At 49.4% G+C, this 15329-nt stretch overlaps 1 protein-coding gene and 1 non-coding gene across 2 annotated transcripts in view; both read right to left on the bottom strand.

Moving 5' to 3' along the window:
* The window catches only part of IGSF3 (immunoglobulin superfamily member 3), a 91158-nt gene that overhangs the window by 44637 nt on the left and 31192 nt on the right, over positions 1-15329 (bottom strand). The window lies entirely within an intron of this gene.
* Positions 5279-5409, bottom strand: LOC118000538. Its single transcript, XR_004676491.1, has one exon. It is a non-coding gene; the product is annotated as a small nucleolar RNA SNORA63 (small nucleolar RNA).

The following is a 15329-nucleotide window of genomic DNA, read 5'->3' as shown; positions in this document are numbered from 1 at the left end:
ATTGTCAAAAGTTGGAAGCAATCAAGATGGCCTTCAGTAGAGATCAACAAACTGTGGTACATCCAGACCACAGAAGAGTATTCAGCACTAAGAAGGAATGAGCTTTCAAACCATGAAAAGACAGGAAGGAACTTTAAATACATACTATTAAGTGAAAGAAGCCAATCAAAAAAGGCTACACATTATATGCTTCCACCCATGTGACATTCCAGAAAAGGCCAAACTACGGAGACAACAGAAAGATCAGTGGTTGCAGCGGGTGGGGAGATGAATAGGCAGAGCACAGAGGATTTTTAGGGCAGTGAAAATACTCTGTACGATACTGTAATGATGAACACATTTTATTATACATTTATCCTGTGTACCACAGGAAGAGTGAACCCTAGGGTGAACTATGGACTTCAGGTGACACATCATAATGTGTCAACGCAGGTTCATCCCGGGTAACCAATGTACGACTCTGATGAGTGGTGTGGATAATGCATGAGGCTATTTACGAGTGGAGGCAGGGGTGTACAGGAAATTTCTGTATCTTCCTCTCGATTTTGTTGTAAACCTAAAAAAGTACAGAGAGAAAACACTGGGTAATAGGATGGCAAGTGATTTTTATGTTCTTCTTTATATTTTACTCCTCCCCACCCTTGTCCTCTGCAAAGAGTATGTACGAGTCATATTAAGTAGGAAATAAATTTAACCAAAAATAAAAATAATGTATGACTGCTGTATAAAATGTCTTCTGTATTGACTAGTATGATAGAATAAAAAAAAATGTGTATTTGGTCTTTGTCCCTAGTTCCTGGCCCAGAGCTTGTAAAACCCTTGGAATTTCCTAAGGGATGGCAATGTCTTTTGTCATTCATAAAGAGCCCTTTTGGCCCCAAAGGAGTTATGCTAATGATTTAAGGCAGGCCTTTAGACAGTTTCAAGACAGCAGCTGGCCCAGCTTAGAGGGTTGAAATTTTCAACCCCACCCCACACACTCCAGGGAGGAGATAGGGGCAAGAGATTGAGTTCAATCACCAATGGCCAATGATTTAATGAACCATGCCTATGTAATAAAACCCCCATATGAAAACCCTAAATGACAGGGTTAGGAAAACCTCCGGGTCAATGTGCAGGGAGGATGGTATGACTGGAGAGGACAAGGAGGTTACCCTCCATACCTTGCCCTCTGCACTGACTGGAAATGCAGAAATGCTGGAGTAGGACTTCCAAGGCTAGGCCATAAAAAGACACCAGGGTTTCTGTCTTGCTCTCTGGGACCACATACACCATGTGAGGAGGACATCAAAGCAGCCCCCTGGGCAGGTCTACCTGAGGTCTCCCGCCAACACCAGCATGGAACAGGGCCACACTGGAAGTGGGTCCTCCAGGCCCAGCCAAGATGACTGTACCCCGTCGGGAGCCACAGCCTCAGAGCCACCAGAGGTAAGATGCTCTTGGATTCCTGATGCATGGAAACTGTATGAGATAATGTTTGCTGTTATTTTTTGTGTTTTTTGACTTTTTGTATCATTTTAAGAATTTTATTGACAACTGCAGTAATTACTGCTTTCACAGAGCGCACACAGCTTCTCCAATCAAAATCTTTTTTTAAGACTATGATTTTTTTTAGGGGCGCCTGGGTGGCTCAGTCGTTAAGCGTCTGCCTTCGGCTCAGGTCATGATGCCAGTGTCCTGAGATCGAGCCCCACATCGGGCTCTCTGCTCGGCAGAGAGCTTGCTTCTCCCTCTCCCACTCTCCCCTGCTTGTGTTCCCTCTCTAGCTGTGTCTCTGTCAAATAAATAAATAAAATCTTTAAAAAAAAAAAAAAGACTATGATTTTTTTTAGAACAATTTTAGGTTTACAATAAAATTGAGAAGAATTTATTGCTGTTTTCAGCCTGAAGTTTGGGGGTACTTTGTTTTGCACCAGTATCTGACCAACACCTGTGAGTCCTAAAATTTAATGAAAAACTGTGTTCCCTGCCCATGTTATGCGTTTTCTAGAAAAGAGGTCCATAAATTTTAAAAAGATTCTGGAAAGCAATTCAAGGCCCAGAAAAAGAATTAAGAATATTGCTTTAGACAGTGCATGATCATTAGGACTGGCCAGGTCCTTTTAGATTTAGTTGTGACAGTTTCTAGTCACATAAACTAACACAACAGTATCTATCACTTAACTAGTTTTTTCAAGACAATGCATGTCCAAGGACGCTCTTTTTCCTTTGTTCCCAGATGAAACTAGACAGTTTCTAGTCACATAAACTAACACAATAGTATCTATCACTTAACTAGTTTTTTCAAGACAATGCATGTCCAAGGACGCTCTTTTTCCTTTGTTCCCAGATGAAACTGTCTAGTATGATTCAGGAGTTAGTGAGCAGGAGGGGTCACTGTGCCTGTGAAAACTACCTTCTTACGCATTTTTTGGAATACGCCGGGGCTCAAGGAACCCACATCTCTAGGCAAAGGATCCAACTGCTACGTTCAAGATGTATGACTGAGCATGTCAAAGTGTCAAAAGACCTAGCTCACCACTCCACTTCTGCCCTTCCAGTTGTGGCCTCTACAATCATCAAAGCTCCCTTCCGCACCCAGCTGGTACAAATTCTACATGCAACTCCGCCATGCTGGCATATTTCTTTATCCATACAATGGGAATAATGTAATGCACCATATCTCGATCTCACAGGTTGTAACCCCAGAAATCAAATAGTATTGTGAAAGCCACCCAATGAACATTTCAAGATTTCATTTTATTTCTGCTCACATGAGATAATCTAAAACCACGAAAAAAAATCTTTGTAAGTACAAGAGCGTAAAAGGAACATCGACGTTTAACTTTTGGCTAAAAATGCAAAACTGCATAGGTAGTAAAATTATGTTTAAAAAAATACTATACCTAGAAAACTGACCCCAGAAAACAACGATCCTGGGCTGAATCTTTGAGTGGTGAGAATATGGGTGACTCTCGCCTTTTCTTTTCTTTTTATTCTCCCATTATTTTATTTATGTATTTATTTATTTAAAAGATTTTATTTACTTATTTGGCAGATAGAGACACAGCGAGATAGGGAACACAAGCAGGGGGAGTGGGAGAGGGAGAAGCAGGCTTCCCACCGAGCAGGGAGCCCGATGCAGGGCTCGATCCCAGGACCCTGGGATCATGACCTGAGCCGAAGGCAGACGCTTAACGACTGAGCCACCCAGGCGCCCCTCCCATTATTTTAAACAGGCAAGTATGTGTTGTTTTTAAAATGCAGATAAAGGATGATAATGATTAGCACTTTAGGGTGCCAGACACTAGCCTCACTGCTTGGCGTACATCATCTCATTTAATCCTCACACCACGAAAGGAAGGTGACGTCATTAGAGCCACAATGACCAGACAAGGAGATGCCCTTGGGGTTAAGTCACTTTCTCCAGAACAAAGAATGTGACTAATACTTTTCTTAGTCTGTGGCGCACGCTGAATGTGCTAGGGGAACATCAGCGCTAAGTGAGGATAAACCACAGAATGGCTTTTCTTGCCAATCTGGTCCTGACGACCATCGTGGGGAATATATGGCCTCAAGTTTAAAATGCCAAACAGACCCTCTGCGGGGTGGAGACTGGGCCAAAAGCTCCCCAGAACGTAAGTTCCCGAGAGAGAGCAGTCAGGGAGGCAACTCCAGGGACAATGTCTGAAGATCCCCACTTTTTAGCCTTCAGCCAACGGAGGACAAGAGTGGCATGAGCTAAAAGAATCTCCGTGCGATCTCCTTCCGGACCAGGGGACAGACAGACACAGAGCTTGGCCCTTGCCAACAACAGCCAGCACTATGTGGGACCCCGCTCAGGTACCAGGCACCGTTCAAGGGCATCGTGTGGATTAACGAATGTCAACGCTCACAGCAACCCCAGGAGGTATATTCTCTTAGTGTCTTCACTGAAGCAAAGGGTGGGGGAAGACAGTCAATGAAGCCAGGCTGGAGACACCCACACCACCCAAAGCACCTTCACAGAGAAGGTCCTGCTAGGTCAGTGTCACCGCCCCCTAGAGGCAGCCTAACCAAGGTGCATGCGCGCACACACGAAAACTACAGAGCCAGGACAGCGGTCTGCCCTGCTTCCCCAAGACCATGGGCACAAAGGCCTGTATCTCGGTCCTTATTTCCACTAAAAATATCCCCTGAAACAGCCTCTGACTCCGGTGCGATTCGTGCGGTGCCACAACCCAGCAGCAGATCCGAAGGGTGCAGCTAATTCCAGACTTTTCTCCCTCCTTGACCTCACACAGCACAGGTGGGGTTGTGAGACCTCAGCTGGTAATATTGAACCTCTCTGTGCCTCAGCATCCTCATCTGTAAAGTGATTTAATCTTCACCTGGTTGCTGAAGGATTAAATGAGTTCTTCCTTGAAGACTCTTAGCGCGTGGCCCATCGTAAGTGCTCAACAGGCAGGAAGCCACCAGCTGCAGGAGGACCTGCAGTAGGAAGTGATGTTAGCTCTAGCTGTGAAACCAATTTCTCCCCCACACCATGACAAGGTGTATTTCCCAAACACAGCTCAACAATACCTCCTGTCCCGGGTGCTCTTCCTCAGTGTGACCCTACCATCGGGGGTGGGCTTTGATCCCCCTCCCTTGGGACCTGGGCGGGCTTGTGACCCTGTGGACGTCAGGGTCAGGTCAGACACAAGTAATGCAGCATCTGCTCTAATACCACGGAAGAACTCCGAGGGTCCTGAGGCTGCCATGCTGGGAGGAAGCCCAAGGCACGTGGACGGGCCCCAGGGAAGGGGCCATCATCTCACTGCTCAGCCACAAGCAGCCTCCCAGCCTTGAATCTTCCCAGCTGAGCCCCCAAACACTGGGGAACAGAGAGAAGCCACCCCCACCACGCCCGCCCCAGTGCCGGACCCACAGGTTCCACGAGCATAATAAAATGGTTGTTCTAAGCAACTGAGTTTTGGAGTAATTGGTTACAGGGCAAAGATAACTGGGACATAGGCTATGCTTCCAACCAAAGGTTTCTGAGTACCTATTATATGAAGGGGGGCCCTTCACAAACTGAGGGAGAGATTTTTTATTTTTTTTAAAAAGATTTTATTTATTTATTTGACAGAGAGAGACACAGCGAGAGAGGGAATACAAGCAGGGGGAGTGGGAGAGGGAGAAGTAGACTCCCCGCTGAGCAGGGAGCCCGATGTGGGGCTCAATCCCAGGACCCTGGGATCATGACCTGAGCCGAAGGCAGACGCTTAATGACTGAGCCACCCAGGCGCCCCTCAAGTCAGTGTTTTACTTGGTAAACATGTCTGAGACCATGCATCCTTGGCTGCTAAGCACCATGGTGGACAGGGCTAGAAAGGTAACAGCTTTATTTTGAGCAGGGGGCAAAGACAAGGCAGCACTTTACAGCTACATTGTAACTAGATCCTGCATCGAGGGAGAGATTAATAAGACATGGTTGCATACTAAGCGGACAATCCCAAAGGAAATGCACATAACTGATCATTATTATATAACAGAAGGTGACAGCAGTGAGGTGCAAAGTGAAAAGATTAAGGTCCCTCAGAAGGAGAAAGGTAGGGCGCCTGGGTGGCTCAGTCGTTAAGCTTCTGCCTTCGGCTCAGGTCATGATCCCAGGGTCCTGGGATCAAGTCCCGCATCAGGCTCTCTGCTCCTTGGGAGCCTGCTTCTCCCTCTGCCTCTCTCTCTCTCTCTGTCTCTCATGAATAAAAAAAAAAAAAAATCACCAAGGGGGAGAACAATTAAAAAAAAAAAAACAGAAGGAGAAATGTACAAACAGGCTTCACAGAAGTAGGGGCATTTGAATTGGGTCTTGAAGGATGGGCGGGGAAGTAAGTGCCACACAAAAATACGATAGTGTCGTTCCAGGACCAGCAAGAAGGTTGCCGTGGGCTCTGGTCACATGACTGGAGGGTACAGGACTGCCAGGTGGGAAAGGGCACCGAAAGGCACACGGATAAAGTCAAACCTCTCCTCTGGGACAGGGGGAGCTGAGAAAGAGGCCAGCAGAGGAAAAGTGAGGACACAGATCAGATTTGTGTTTCTGAGTCCTCATTCTGGAGGTGGGTGGAGGACAGAGCAGAGGGCAAGAATGGAAGCAGGGAGACCGAATTAATAGTCAAGTGAGACATGATGAGGGCCTGGCCTGGTTTTAAGTTCAAGGACAAAAATATCACTCATTCCTTCTCTCTCTCTCTTTTTTTTTTTTTTTTTTTGGTTTAATTCCCCAGTGGTACCTAAAATAGAGCTTGTCTAAAGATGATGATTAGTTAATGTTAAATTATTGATGCCACTTCTAAGGAGGTATGACTACCCGCTACAGAACCAGCAAAGAAGATGGCAAACACAATGACTCACTTCACCCCAAACTGACTTTGATCTCCACGACATGTGTCCTGCTGAGTCATGACGAGGCTTCCTCGCTGTCTGCCTAGGGTAGGACTCCCAGGGAGCGAGCCCCTGGGCTGGGTCCCTGCCCCCCAGCTGCGGCCTCATTTACTCGATCCTAAATGCTGAAGCCATCACCTTAGAATGCTGCTGAACTACGACTTCAAAAATACTTTAAACATTCTAATATTTACTTCAATTAGTATATTTAAAACAAATGTTAATGAAAATATTATAAGCCTTCAATCTCCTCCGACTACCAGCCGTCATCCTGCTTCCCCTCCTCAACTCCCCAAAGACTGGCACTGCTATGATTTAGGGATATACCACTCCAGACTTTTCTTAAAAATGCACGTACATACAGATACACACACACACACGTGTGTGTGTGTGTGTATAATCATTGAAAGTATCAGTCCCCACTTTTTTATATAAACACTTTGGGGTTCCATACAGACACGTTCCTTGGTTTTGCTCCTCGATGTTTTTGAGATTAAATATAATTCTAGTTCTTTCCTTTTATACAGCTATATGGTATCCCCTCCTGGGATTACACCGCACTTTATTTGTTCCCCTACAGATGGATATTTACAGGATTTCTAAACGTTTTGCTATAACCAACATGTCCTTCTCTTTGCACATGCCTATCACTAGAACAGCACTCCAATGGGTCTCAAGGGATAACCTGCTTCCAGCTTATGACTCCTCGATTGCTGACCTAAGTCCCTTGGTCTAGAGCAGAACTAACCTACTTTGAGATCTGCAGACCAGAAGCCTTGAGGAGTGAAGGACCAGACTCTCCCAGAAGATAAGGTCTGACTACATGAAAACAGCGGCCCCAGATGCCAGCAACTCTGTTCAGGGTCACGTCCACCTCGGACGAACCGCCAGGGCATCTGCTTCTCCTGCTCACGCACTCCCCTCCCTTCCCCTTTAAACCCTTCCAGCCTCACCTACATGGGGAAGACGGTCGAGACGTTAGCCCACCACCTTCCCAGGCTGCCAGCTTCCTGAAGAAAGCAAGCTTTCCTTTCCCACCATCCTTTGTCTGTCAAGTATTGGTTTTTGAGCAGCGAGCAGCTGAACCTGAATTCGGCACCTGTTCTTGGTCTGGGAACAGTACATCTTTGTCCTCTCCTCGCCCAAATTTGTACAATCCCCTAGCTTCTCTTTCCTTAACCATTTAACCCACAGGGGAGACCTGAGCACTTCTAGGATGTCCAGGGCTCTTCCACCCATGACATGCTTGGCACTAGGCCCAGCCCCCAAGACCGTATCTCCCTGCTCTTCTTCCTCAGTGCCCCCTCTCCTGTCACTCACCCCTCGCCATGCCCTCCATTCCCTTTCCAGAAAAGGCAGGGCTAACGCCCCAGAGTCCCCCCTACCTTCTCATACTCACCTGGGGCCCCCTCACCCCCATCCTAAAGTTGGCACAGCATGGAAGCAACTGGAAAGGCACATGGGGGTGCCCTGCAGCCTGCCCTGATCCTACCGCGCTCATGGCTAAGGTAACAGACCCTTTTCCCAACTCCACCAGGACCGAAGGCAGCATATTCAGTGGAAAATGCTTATAATTGATAGAAGTACCAGAATTTGCCTTCTATCTTCTGGAGGAGAAAAAAAATTAAAAGATGGAATCAGATTACTTGCCTGTAAATGCTCTCCCTATAATTACCCTAGATCTTCTGACCACTGTTTTCCTTCCATCGGTTTCAAAGATAACAGAAATGGACTGAGTGTCAGGCAGATTGTTTTTAATAAGAGGGCAACTTCATGGCACAGTTCCCCTGCCAAGTCTGGTGGCCTAGGAACCACAAGCTTTGCGTGAGTTCCAGTAAAAGGACCCTTGCTCAGAACCAGCAAAGGCCTGCTCCTCCTCACCAGCGTGCATTTCGTAACTGTTGCTGCTAACACCCTTGAAGGGGGTACTTCTGGACCCGGGATGCCCCAGTTTCACCAAGTTCTCAGGCTGGTTGAGAGGCATCTGCTGGATCTCCAAACAGTCTCTTTACTGGCCGTCACCACCACCTCCATGTGGGGCAAGATAACACCTCCTTGGTTCCCCCATCACACCCTGTCCTCTGGTTCATCCTCCTAGAAGCTGGCAGGCTTCCTGTCTGTGTCTCCTTTGATGTTCTCGTGGCCCCAGAAAGAGGATGCTAAGCCCAGGTCCTTCCCGAAAAATGCCAGAAGGGCTCCTCAGGGTGGCATCAGGAAGGATGTTAGCTCGCCGGGGCAGCAAGGAACGCAGAAGACCTCGAGGGCCTTGTCCAGTGCCTCAGGAATAAGACCACGACCTGGGTGGGAACCGGAGGCCACGGCTTCGGGAAGCTCATGAGAGGTCTGCCGTGGCCCTCAACACAATGTCCACCCCCTTCCTGTTCTGTCTTCCAATGCCAAGGCCACAGACACATATAGACACACATAAGAAATAGGGGCTGCCCAGCTGCCAAGGCACGCACAGGTTTTGAATGGGTGGTCTTTAGACAGACCTCAGAGCAGTTTCCTTCTCCTGGTGCAGCCCCTTCAGCTCCCCCTCAGCGAGCACTCCTTGTATAAACCACTAATGCTCTTCTCCCAGCTCCACCCAAGACCACAGCCTTCTCCCTGTGCTCTCTCGGCCTCGTGGAGGCCACACTATGAATCCCAGTGGGAATCTCTAGACACTGAGGAACTCTGTTACTATCTGTGCATGCCCTGAGCTCAGTGCTTGGGGCTTGTCAGACACTTCAGTAAACATTATCGATGGATGAGCCAATGAGCTAACAAGTACAGCAGGCTCCAAGGGCCCACTTCTCCAAAGTGAGGAAAAGCCCAGAACACCCCCCTTTGGTTCCAGAGGTGCTCAGGCACCTTCCTCTGGAAGGTTTTCTTTGTGTGTCGTGTTTCCTAAGCATTCTGCACTCTGCACAGATTACCAGGCTGGCTTTGCAGGACAGTAAAGGAAGCAAATGGGCTGGCAGCAGAGATGACCATCCTCCTGACCATGACCAACCCCCTACACGTGTGGGCCATCCTCTTGGACATTAGCCGGATAATCACAAGGATTTGAGCTCAGGGGCCCATTCGACTAGCTCAAGAGTGTATGTGTGTGGGCTGGAGGATGTACAACAAGTGACACTGTGGAAGTCCAAAGCAACCCAAGAGTATGGGTCATAGACCTTGGAAGTCCCAGAACTGGAAACCCCCGTGACCTAGACGACTTCCTCAGGTAGGCTGCACTCCTCTCTTCAAGGATGGGTTTCCTTTACGTGGCCAAAGTTTCTGTGCTCCAACAACTCAGCTCACATATGCCCCCCTTACCTGTGCATTCACCTGCAACTCCCCACTATGGCTCTCGGTACAAGTGTCCCAGACGGTAACCTCAAAGGCTCAGCTGTGGATTTGGAGGGTCGTTTAGGATACACACTTCACCCCACCCAGATGGGCTTCTGCATCCCATTACTTGGCATACAACCACTGTCCCCTTGGTCCCTGCTGCAGACAAGGCAGCAGGGACCATGGGGGAGGGGGCCACCCCCTGCTTCAAGTGTGAGTAGCCAGGCACCCTGAAATATGTCCAGCACACTAATAAAGAACCAACATCCACACTCAACTAAAAATTAAGAGTCAAGTGCATGGACACCACCTCTGAGGATTTTCCCAAGCCCCTGTCACCTCTATCATAGTAATTCACGGCCATTCCTTCTCTCTCAAGCTTTGGCTTTCAATGTTGGTGGTTCAGTCTCCTGCACCGTGCCCTCCTCTGTGGGCAGCCCTGGGGATGCATCATTTTCCAATTTAATTCAAGCAACGTGCTTTGAGCATGACTGTCACCAGGTAGTGAGCAGCAAGTCCCCTGCTTCTTCTTACTGGGGGGCAGGAACACATAAAACACAACTCTGCAGCAACCCAGAGACGAGAACTGGGGGGTTCGGAACACAGCGCTGGGAGGTATGCAGGGCTGCGCTGGGGGAGAGCAGAGGGGCCCTCCAAAGGGTGGCAGCACCAGGAGTAGCACACGGGGGTGGGGATGGGGGTTCGCAGAAGCAGGGAGAGGCCCACCCAGCAAGGCCCTACGGCGGAAATGACAGCCCTTCTCCAAGATGGGGAAATATTACACAGCCATCGAAAATCACAGAGCTAAATATTATGAACACCTAAAAATGCTGGAAGCCTCTTACTAAGTTAAAGGAGAGAAAGGCTCTAAAGGGGTTTGCAAGTATTTTTGTCAAGAACCACTCACCCCACTACAGTAAGTGTGGGGAAAGTACCAGGCTAACATGCAGGAAATGCTGAAGGACAGGAGGGTGTAAGTGACTGGTTTTCTTTGTGTGTCGTGTTTCCTAAGCATTCTGCACTCTGCACAGATTACTCTTGGAATGAGGACAAATGGTCACAAAGTATTTCTCAGACCACCTTCCTCCGCACCCCCCAGAAAAGGAGTCAGAGAGGAGTGAATGTTTTTGTGCAGATGAGTCCGAGGTTGTGTGAGCAGGGGAGACGGGGGGAGGGAGGGAAGGGGTGTCTAAGTGGCCTGTGTGAGGTGGAGGAGGGGAAAGGGAAGGGCTGAGAGAGACTAGATGGCAAAATCGGCCAGGGCCAGGCTGGCCAGGTGACCTGGCAGGTGTGACACGTCACATGGTTAATCAGTTGCCCTCTATTTGAGCTTGGTACTTGCTCAAGGGCCTGGTTGAACAGGTTCAACCTCATCATCTTCCTCTTTTTTTTTTTTTTTAAGCTATTTAGCCACTTTGCTGAAACTCCTTATTTTCCGAGTTATTAAACTTTCAATCCCATGTTGATCCGTTCCGAGCCCTTGTACGCATCTCTCCTCTTGTTTCTTCCAACCGGATGCCCCCGTGCAGCACGAATGGAGACCATGAGCCCTGGTGACAACCATCCCTCCAGGGTACAGAGAAGGCCCCTGAGTGACAGCCGGCTGGGGGGAGTCCTGAGAAGGCGGAAGTTCAGGCATTACCATGCAGGCTGTCTCTGGCTTACCCAGGGCCAAGGACGCGCCCCACAGCCCACGGCTGTCCGCGATTCCCCACTGGGAGCGAGGGCAGCCGCACCAGCAAGGGCCCTGGAGAAGCCTTGAGGAACAGAGATTTCGGGACTGGGATTCTGAACATTGGCTGAATGGTCCCACAAGGCACAGGGAGGGTTCAAAAGCCTCTGCCGCCTGGAGGCAAACCCCGGCCCAGATGCTGAAGGCACTCCCCAGACACACCCTCCCAACTAGAGGGGCGAGAAGAAGCCCTCTGGGAAAGGAGACAAAAGACACGAGGTGAGGTGGTCATGAGATACCTCATCTGACACTGATGCTTCTCTGCAGCTGCCATCCGAAAAGGGCCACGAGGACGGAGTATCTGCGAAACCCATACTACCGGGCTCCACTAAGTGTCCTCTCATCTGAACTTCACAACCACCTTGCAAGAAAAGTATGCTGTTCCCATTGTACAGATGGCATGAGCAAACGGAGGCTCAGAGAAATTAAGTGCCACGGTGAATGTGGAGCCAGGACCCCATGCTCCTTTTTCATCCACTCCACAACTATGGACGGTGCTTCTCCTTCGCCGGGCCCCGTGTCAGGCTGATGAGCTACAAGACCCCTATCCTAGCCGTGGAGGAGTGGGAGACAGACGTGTAAACAAAGGCAGAAGGGCTAGCAGCGTGGCGAAGGACACGTGGGGGGCACGGGGCAAGCGGTCCCTGCTAACTGTGGGGAGTCGGGAGAGCTTCGGAGAACAGAGCTTCCTGGTGCCAGTTTTAATTAGGACGAGCGGACACTCCTGCTTGGTGAGGCTGGACCAGGCCCTCAGCCCAGGGCAGCCCGCGTCCACACAGAGCTACCGGGGGGAGCTGGAGGGCCCACGGGTGCGGGCATGCAGAGGGGTCAGACGGAGATGAAGCAGCCGCAGGGCAGATCAGGTGGGGCTCGGGCGCCATGCTAAAGAGGCTTTGCTCCAAGGGCAGTGAAGAGCCACTGAGGGGTGGACACAAGAGTATGTATATTCCGAATCATGTCTTGGGAAGGTGGTTCTGGCAGGAATGATGGGGAAGGGGTCCTAGCAGAAGATCCTTGCAATGATCCAGAAGAGCGCCACTGAGAACCCAACTGGAGCAGATCCCAGGAGGTGATGGGAGGCAGTCTGGAAGAAGAGATGCTAAGTAAACGTGGTCAAGAGCCCAAAGGAAGGGACGCCTGGGTGGCTCAGTCGGTTAAGCGTCTGCCTTCGGCTCAGGTCATGATCCCAGGGTCCTGGGATCGAGTTCCGCATCGGGCTCCCTGCTCCGTGGGGAGCCTGCTTCTCCCTCTGCCTCTGTCTCTCTCTCTGTCTCTCATGAATAAATAAAATAAATAAATAAATAAAATCTTTAAAAAAAGAAAAAAAAGAGCCCAAAGGAGTGTCCAGGGAGCCGTCCAGAGCAACTCCCAGATCTGGGCGACGGGGTGGGTGTGCAAAACAAAGACAGAGGAGGCAGGTTTGGGGGAAAGTTGATAAGGTCATCATCGGACTGAGAGTCCATTCCCCTGAGCCCGTCCAACTCCCCAGACCACCCTGCCACTTGCAGCTAGAAATCACCTCCTCCAACAACCCTCTGCAGGACAGAGGGAGCAGAGAACAGTCACACAGCTGATGGATAGCAAACACTCAGATGGGAGGTGCCTCAAAGCCCAAAATAAGCCATCGATCAATTTGAGAAAGTTGCCAGAAGATAGTTAATTCAAGACTGCTCCCAAATACCTGGCACTCAGTCCTCCTCAAAACCTCCGTCAGCTGCAGACCCCACAGCTCCCAAATGGGCATCATTACCACGAAGGTCCAGACACAGCAGAAGTCACCAAGAGCAGAGCCTGTTCCTGGAAGGCAGTCAAGGATTCCAGACGTGCACAACTCAATCAATGCAGGCTTGATTGAGAAAAGAGAGGAGAGAGACAACTGACATTCAGAATAGAAAATGATCCCATTAATGAGAGCCCTGATGACATGGCTGTGAAGGTTATCACTTTGCTAGGGCTGCACATTTAAAATAGTTACGTGGTAATCAAAACCAGAAAACGCGGGCCATCCCCAAAGGTCTCCAACGTACCCAGTGCTGATAAGAGGAGTTATCAGTTGCCTTTTGTGTATACGGCCAGATGAGCCATGGATCTGTTTGGGGCGGGGGGCAGGGGGCTGCCAGCGCCCCTCGGCACAGCAGACTGCCATCGAAAGGCAACAACCTCGCCAGGATTTAAACAGCATCTCAGAAACCACTTTCAAGATAACTGTGGAGTGATTAAGCACGCAACACACTCAATGAGGGGCCTCAGAGGCAGGGAAGAAAGCAAACCCAGAAGGAGCAAACAGGAACGTGAACGCTGAAGGATTCATGCTTAATCCTGCCCAGCGATCCCTTTTCAGCCATATCTTTCTGTCTGCCCAAACTCACAAGGACTGTAAAGGATATCTATGCTCTAAGAGGGAGACGAAAGATGGTACTCATTAACTTAGAGCTCCCCTTGTCTGGCGGGATGAACTCACCATACCTGTGGAGCCAGGACCCAGCGCATGGGGTGCTTTTGAGGGGGAAAGGAGCTGCTGTTTAAAACCTTTTTACGGGGGCGCCAGGGTGGCTCAGTCAGTTAAGCGTCCGGCTCTTGGTTTCAGCTCAGGTCATGATCTCAGGGTCATGGGATCGAGCCCCGGCCCCGTGTGTGTTGGGCTCTGCCCTCAGCACAGAGTCGGCTTGAGATTCTCTCTCCCTCTCCCTCTACCCCTCCCCCTGCTCGTACCCACGTGCTCTCTCTCTAAAATAAATAAATAAAATCTTTTTTAAAAACCCCAAAAAACCTTTTCACAAAACCTCCAGCCAAATCCAGAAAAGTAACGGGCTGCAGCCAGGCACAGGCGAGGCGACAGATATAAAGGGGCCCTGAAAAAGTTTTAAATCCCCATGCGTGGGGCTGGTGACATCAGTGTGTTTACAGAGCATTTGATTTACTTGCTAAGGCAAAATTCCAGAAGGATGAGACATGGGGACCTGAGTGGAGAGTTTCTTCACGACAGCTCTCCCCGACAGGCTCATTGTAAAGTAATGAATCCTGTGGACACTGAGAGAGAAAAAATAGCTTCTAATGCTATGGATCGATGCTGCGCACTGCAGAGACACAGCCTTTGGTGTCAACGAGCTGTGTTCAGGTACTGCACAGTGTTCAGTTGCAACCTGTCCCTTTGAAGGCCAGCTAAGAAGTGCCTCCGGGCCTGGGCACAGTGCCAAGGTCTCACGCTCAAACCATTTGGAATCTCCTGGGTTCAAGCATTCCTGTCCAGAGCTGGATCAGGTACTTCCCACCACCTGCACCAGGGACTCGGGGTCTCTGTGGGTCAGCATCCATCCCAGGAAGTAAAGCAGAGCTGGTTTTGTGGGAGATTTGTGTTTTTTTTGGCACAGGGAGGACTTTAGACAATCTCTCAGTTTCCTCTCTAGGGCTGAATTCCCTACATACAAAAAAAAATTTTTTTTTAACCAAAACAAAAAAGGGAAAACACCTAGACAATCCATAAAGTCCCTTTTCAGCTCCAAGTTTGTGTGATTCTGTGATACCAAAATTCAAAGCCCCTGGGCTCCCCCACCTGTATATATTTCCCTCTGCCAAGGAAATGTATGTGTAACTGACAGAACAACAACAAAAAAAATCAGAAATCATGATCTTGGGAGTAAAAGAACACTTAGAAACCACACAAAGCAGAAATGAAGAACCAACATGGAATGAATCTGACTTGAATTAGAAGCAACATCAAGGGCTCAGAAAAGCCTGAACACAGCCCCAGGCTGAGGCTGACCCTGAGTTCACAGGCCGGGCCTTCTGGTGAAGGTGGGTGGGTCTGTCTGGAGGGGAGGAACCAGCTGGGGAAGAGCCTCAGCGCCAGACCAGAGAGCAGGAGCCCTCAGTCAGCATTACCGAGGCCCCAGGC

This window comes from Mirounga leonina, unplaced genomic scaffold (assembly GCF_011800145.1).
Source record: "Mirounga leonina isolate KUSES-001 unplaced genomic scaffold, KU_Mleo_1.0 Mir_507, whole genome shotgun sequence".
Taxonomy (NCBI): Eukaryota; Metazoa; Chordata; class Mammalia; order Carnivora; family Phocidae; genus Mirounga; species Mirounga leonina.
The sequence above is the reverse complement of the archived record's forward strand: the minus strand, read 5'-3'. Positions and strand labels throughout refer to the sequence as shown.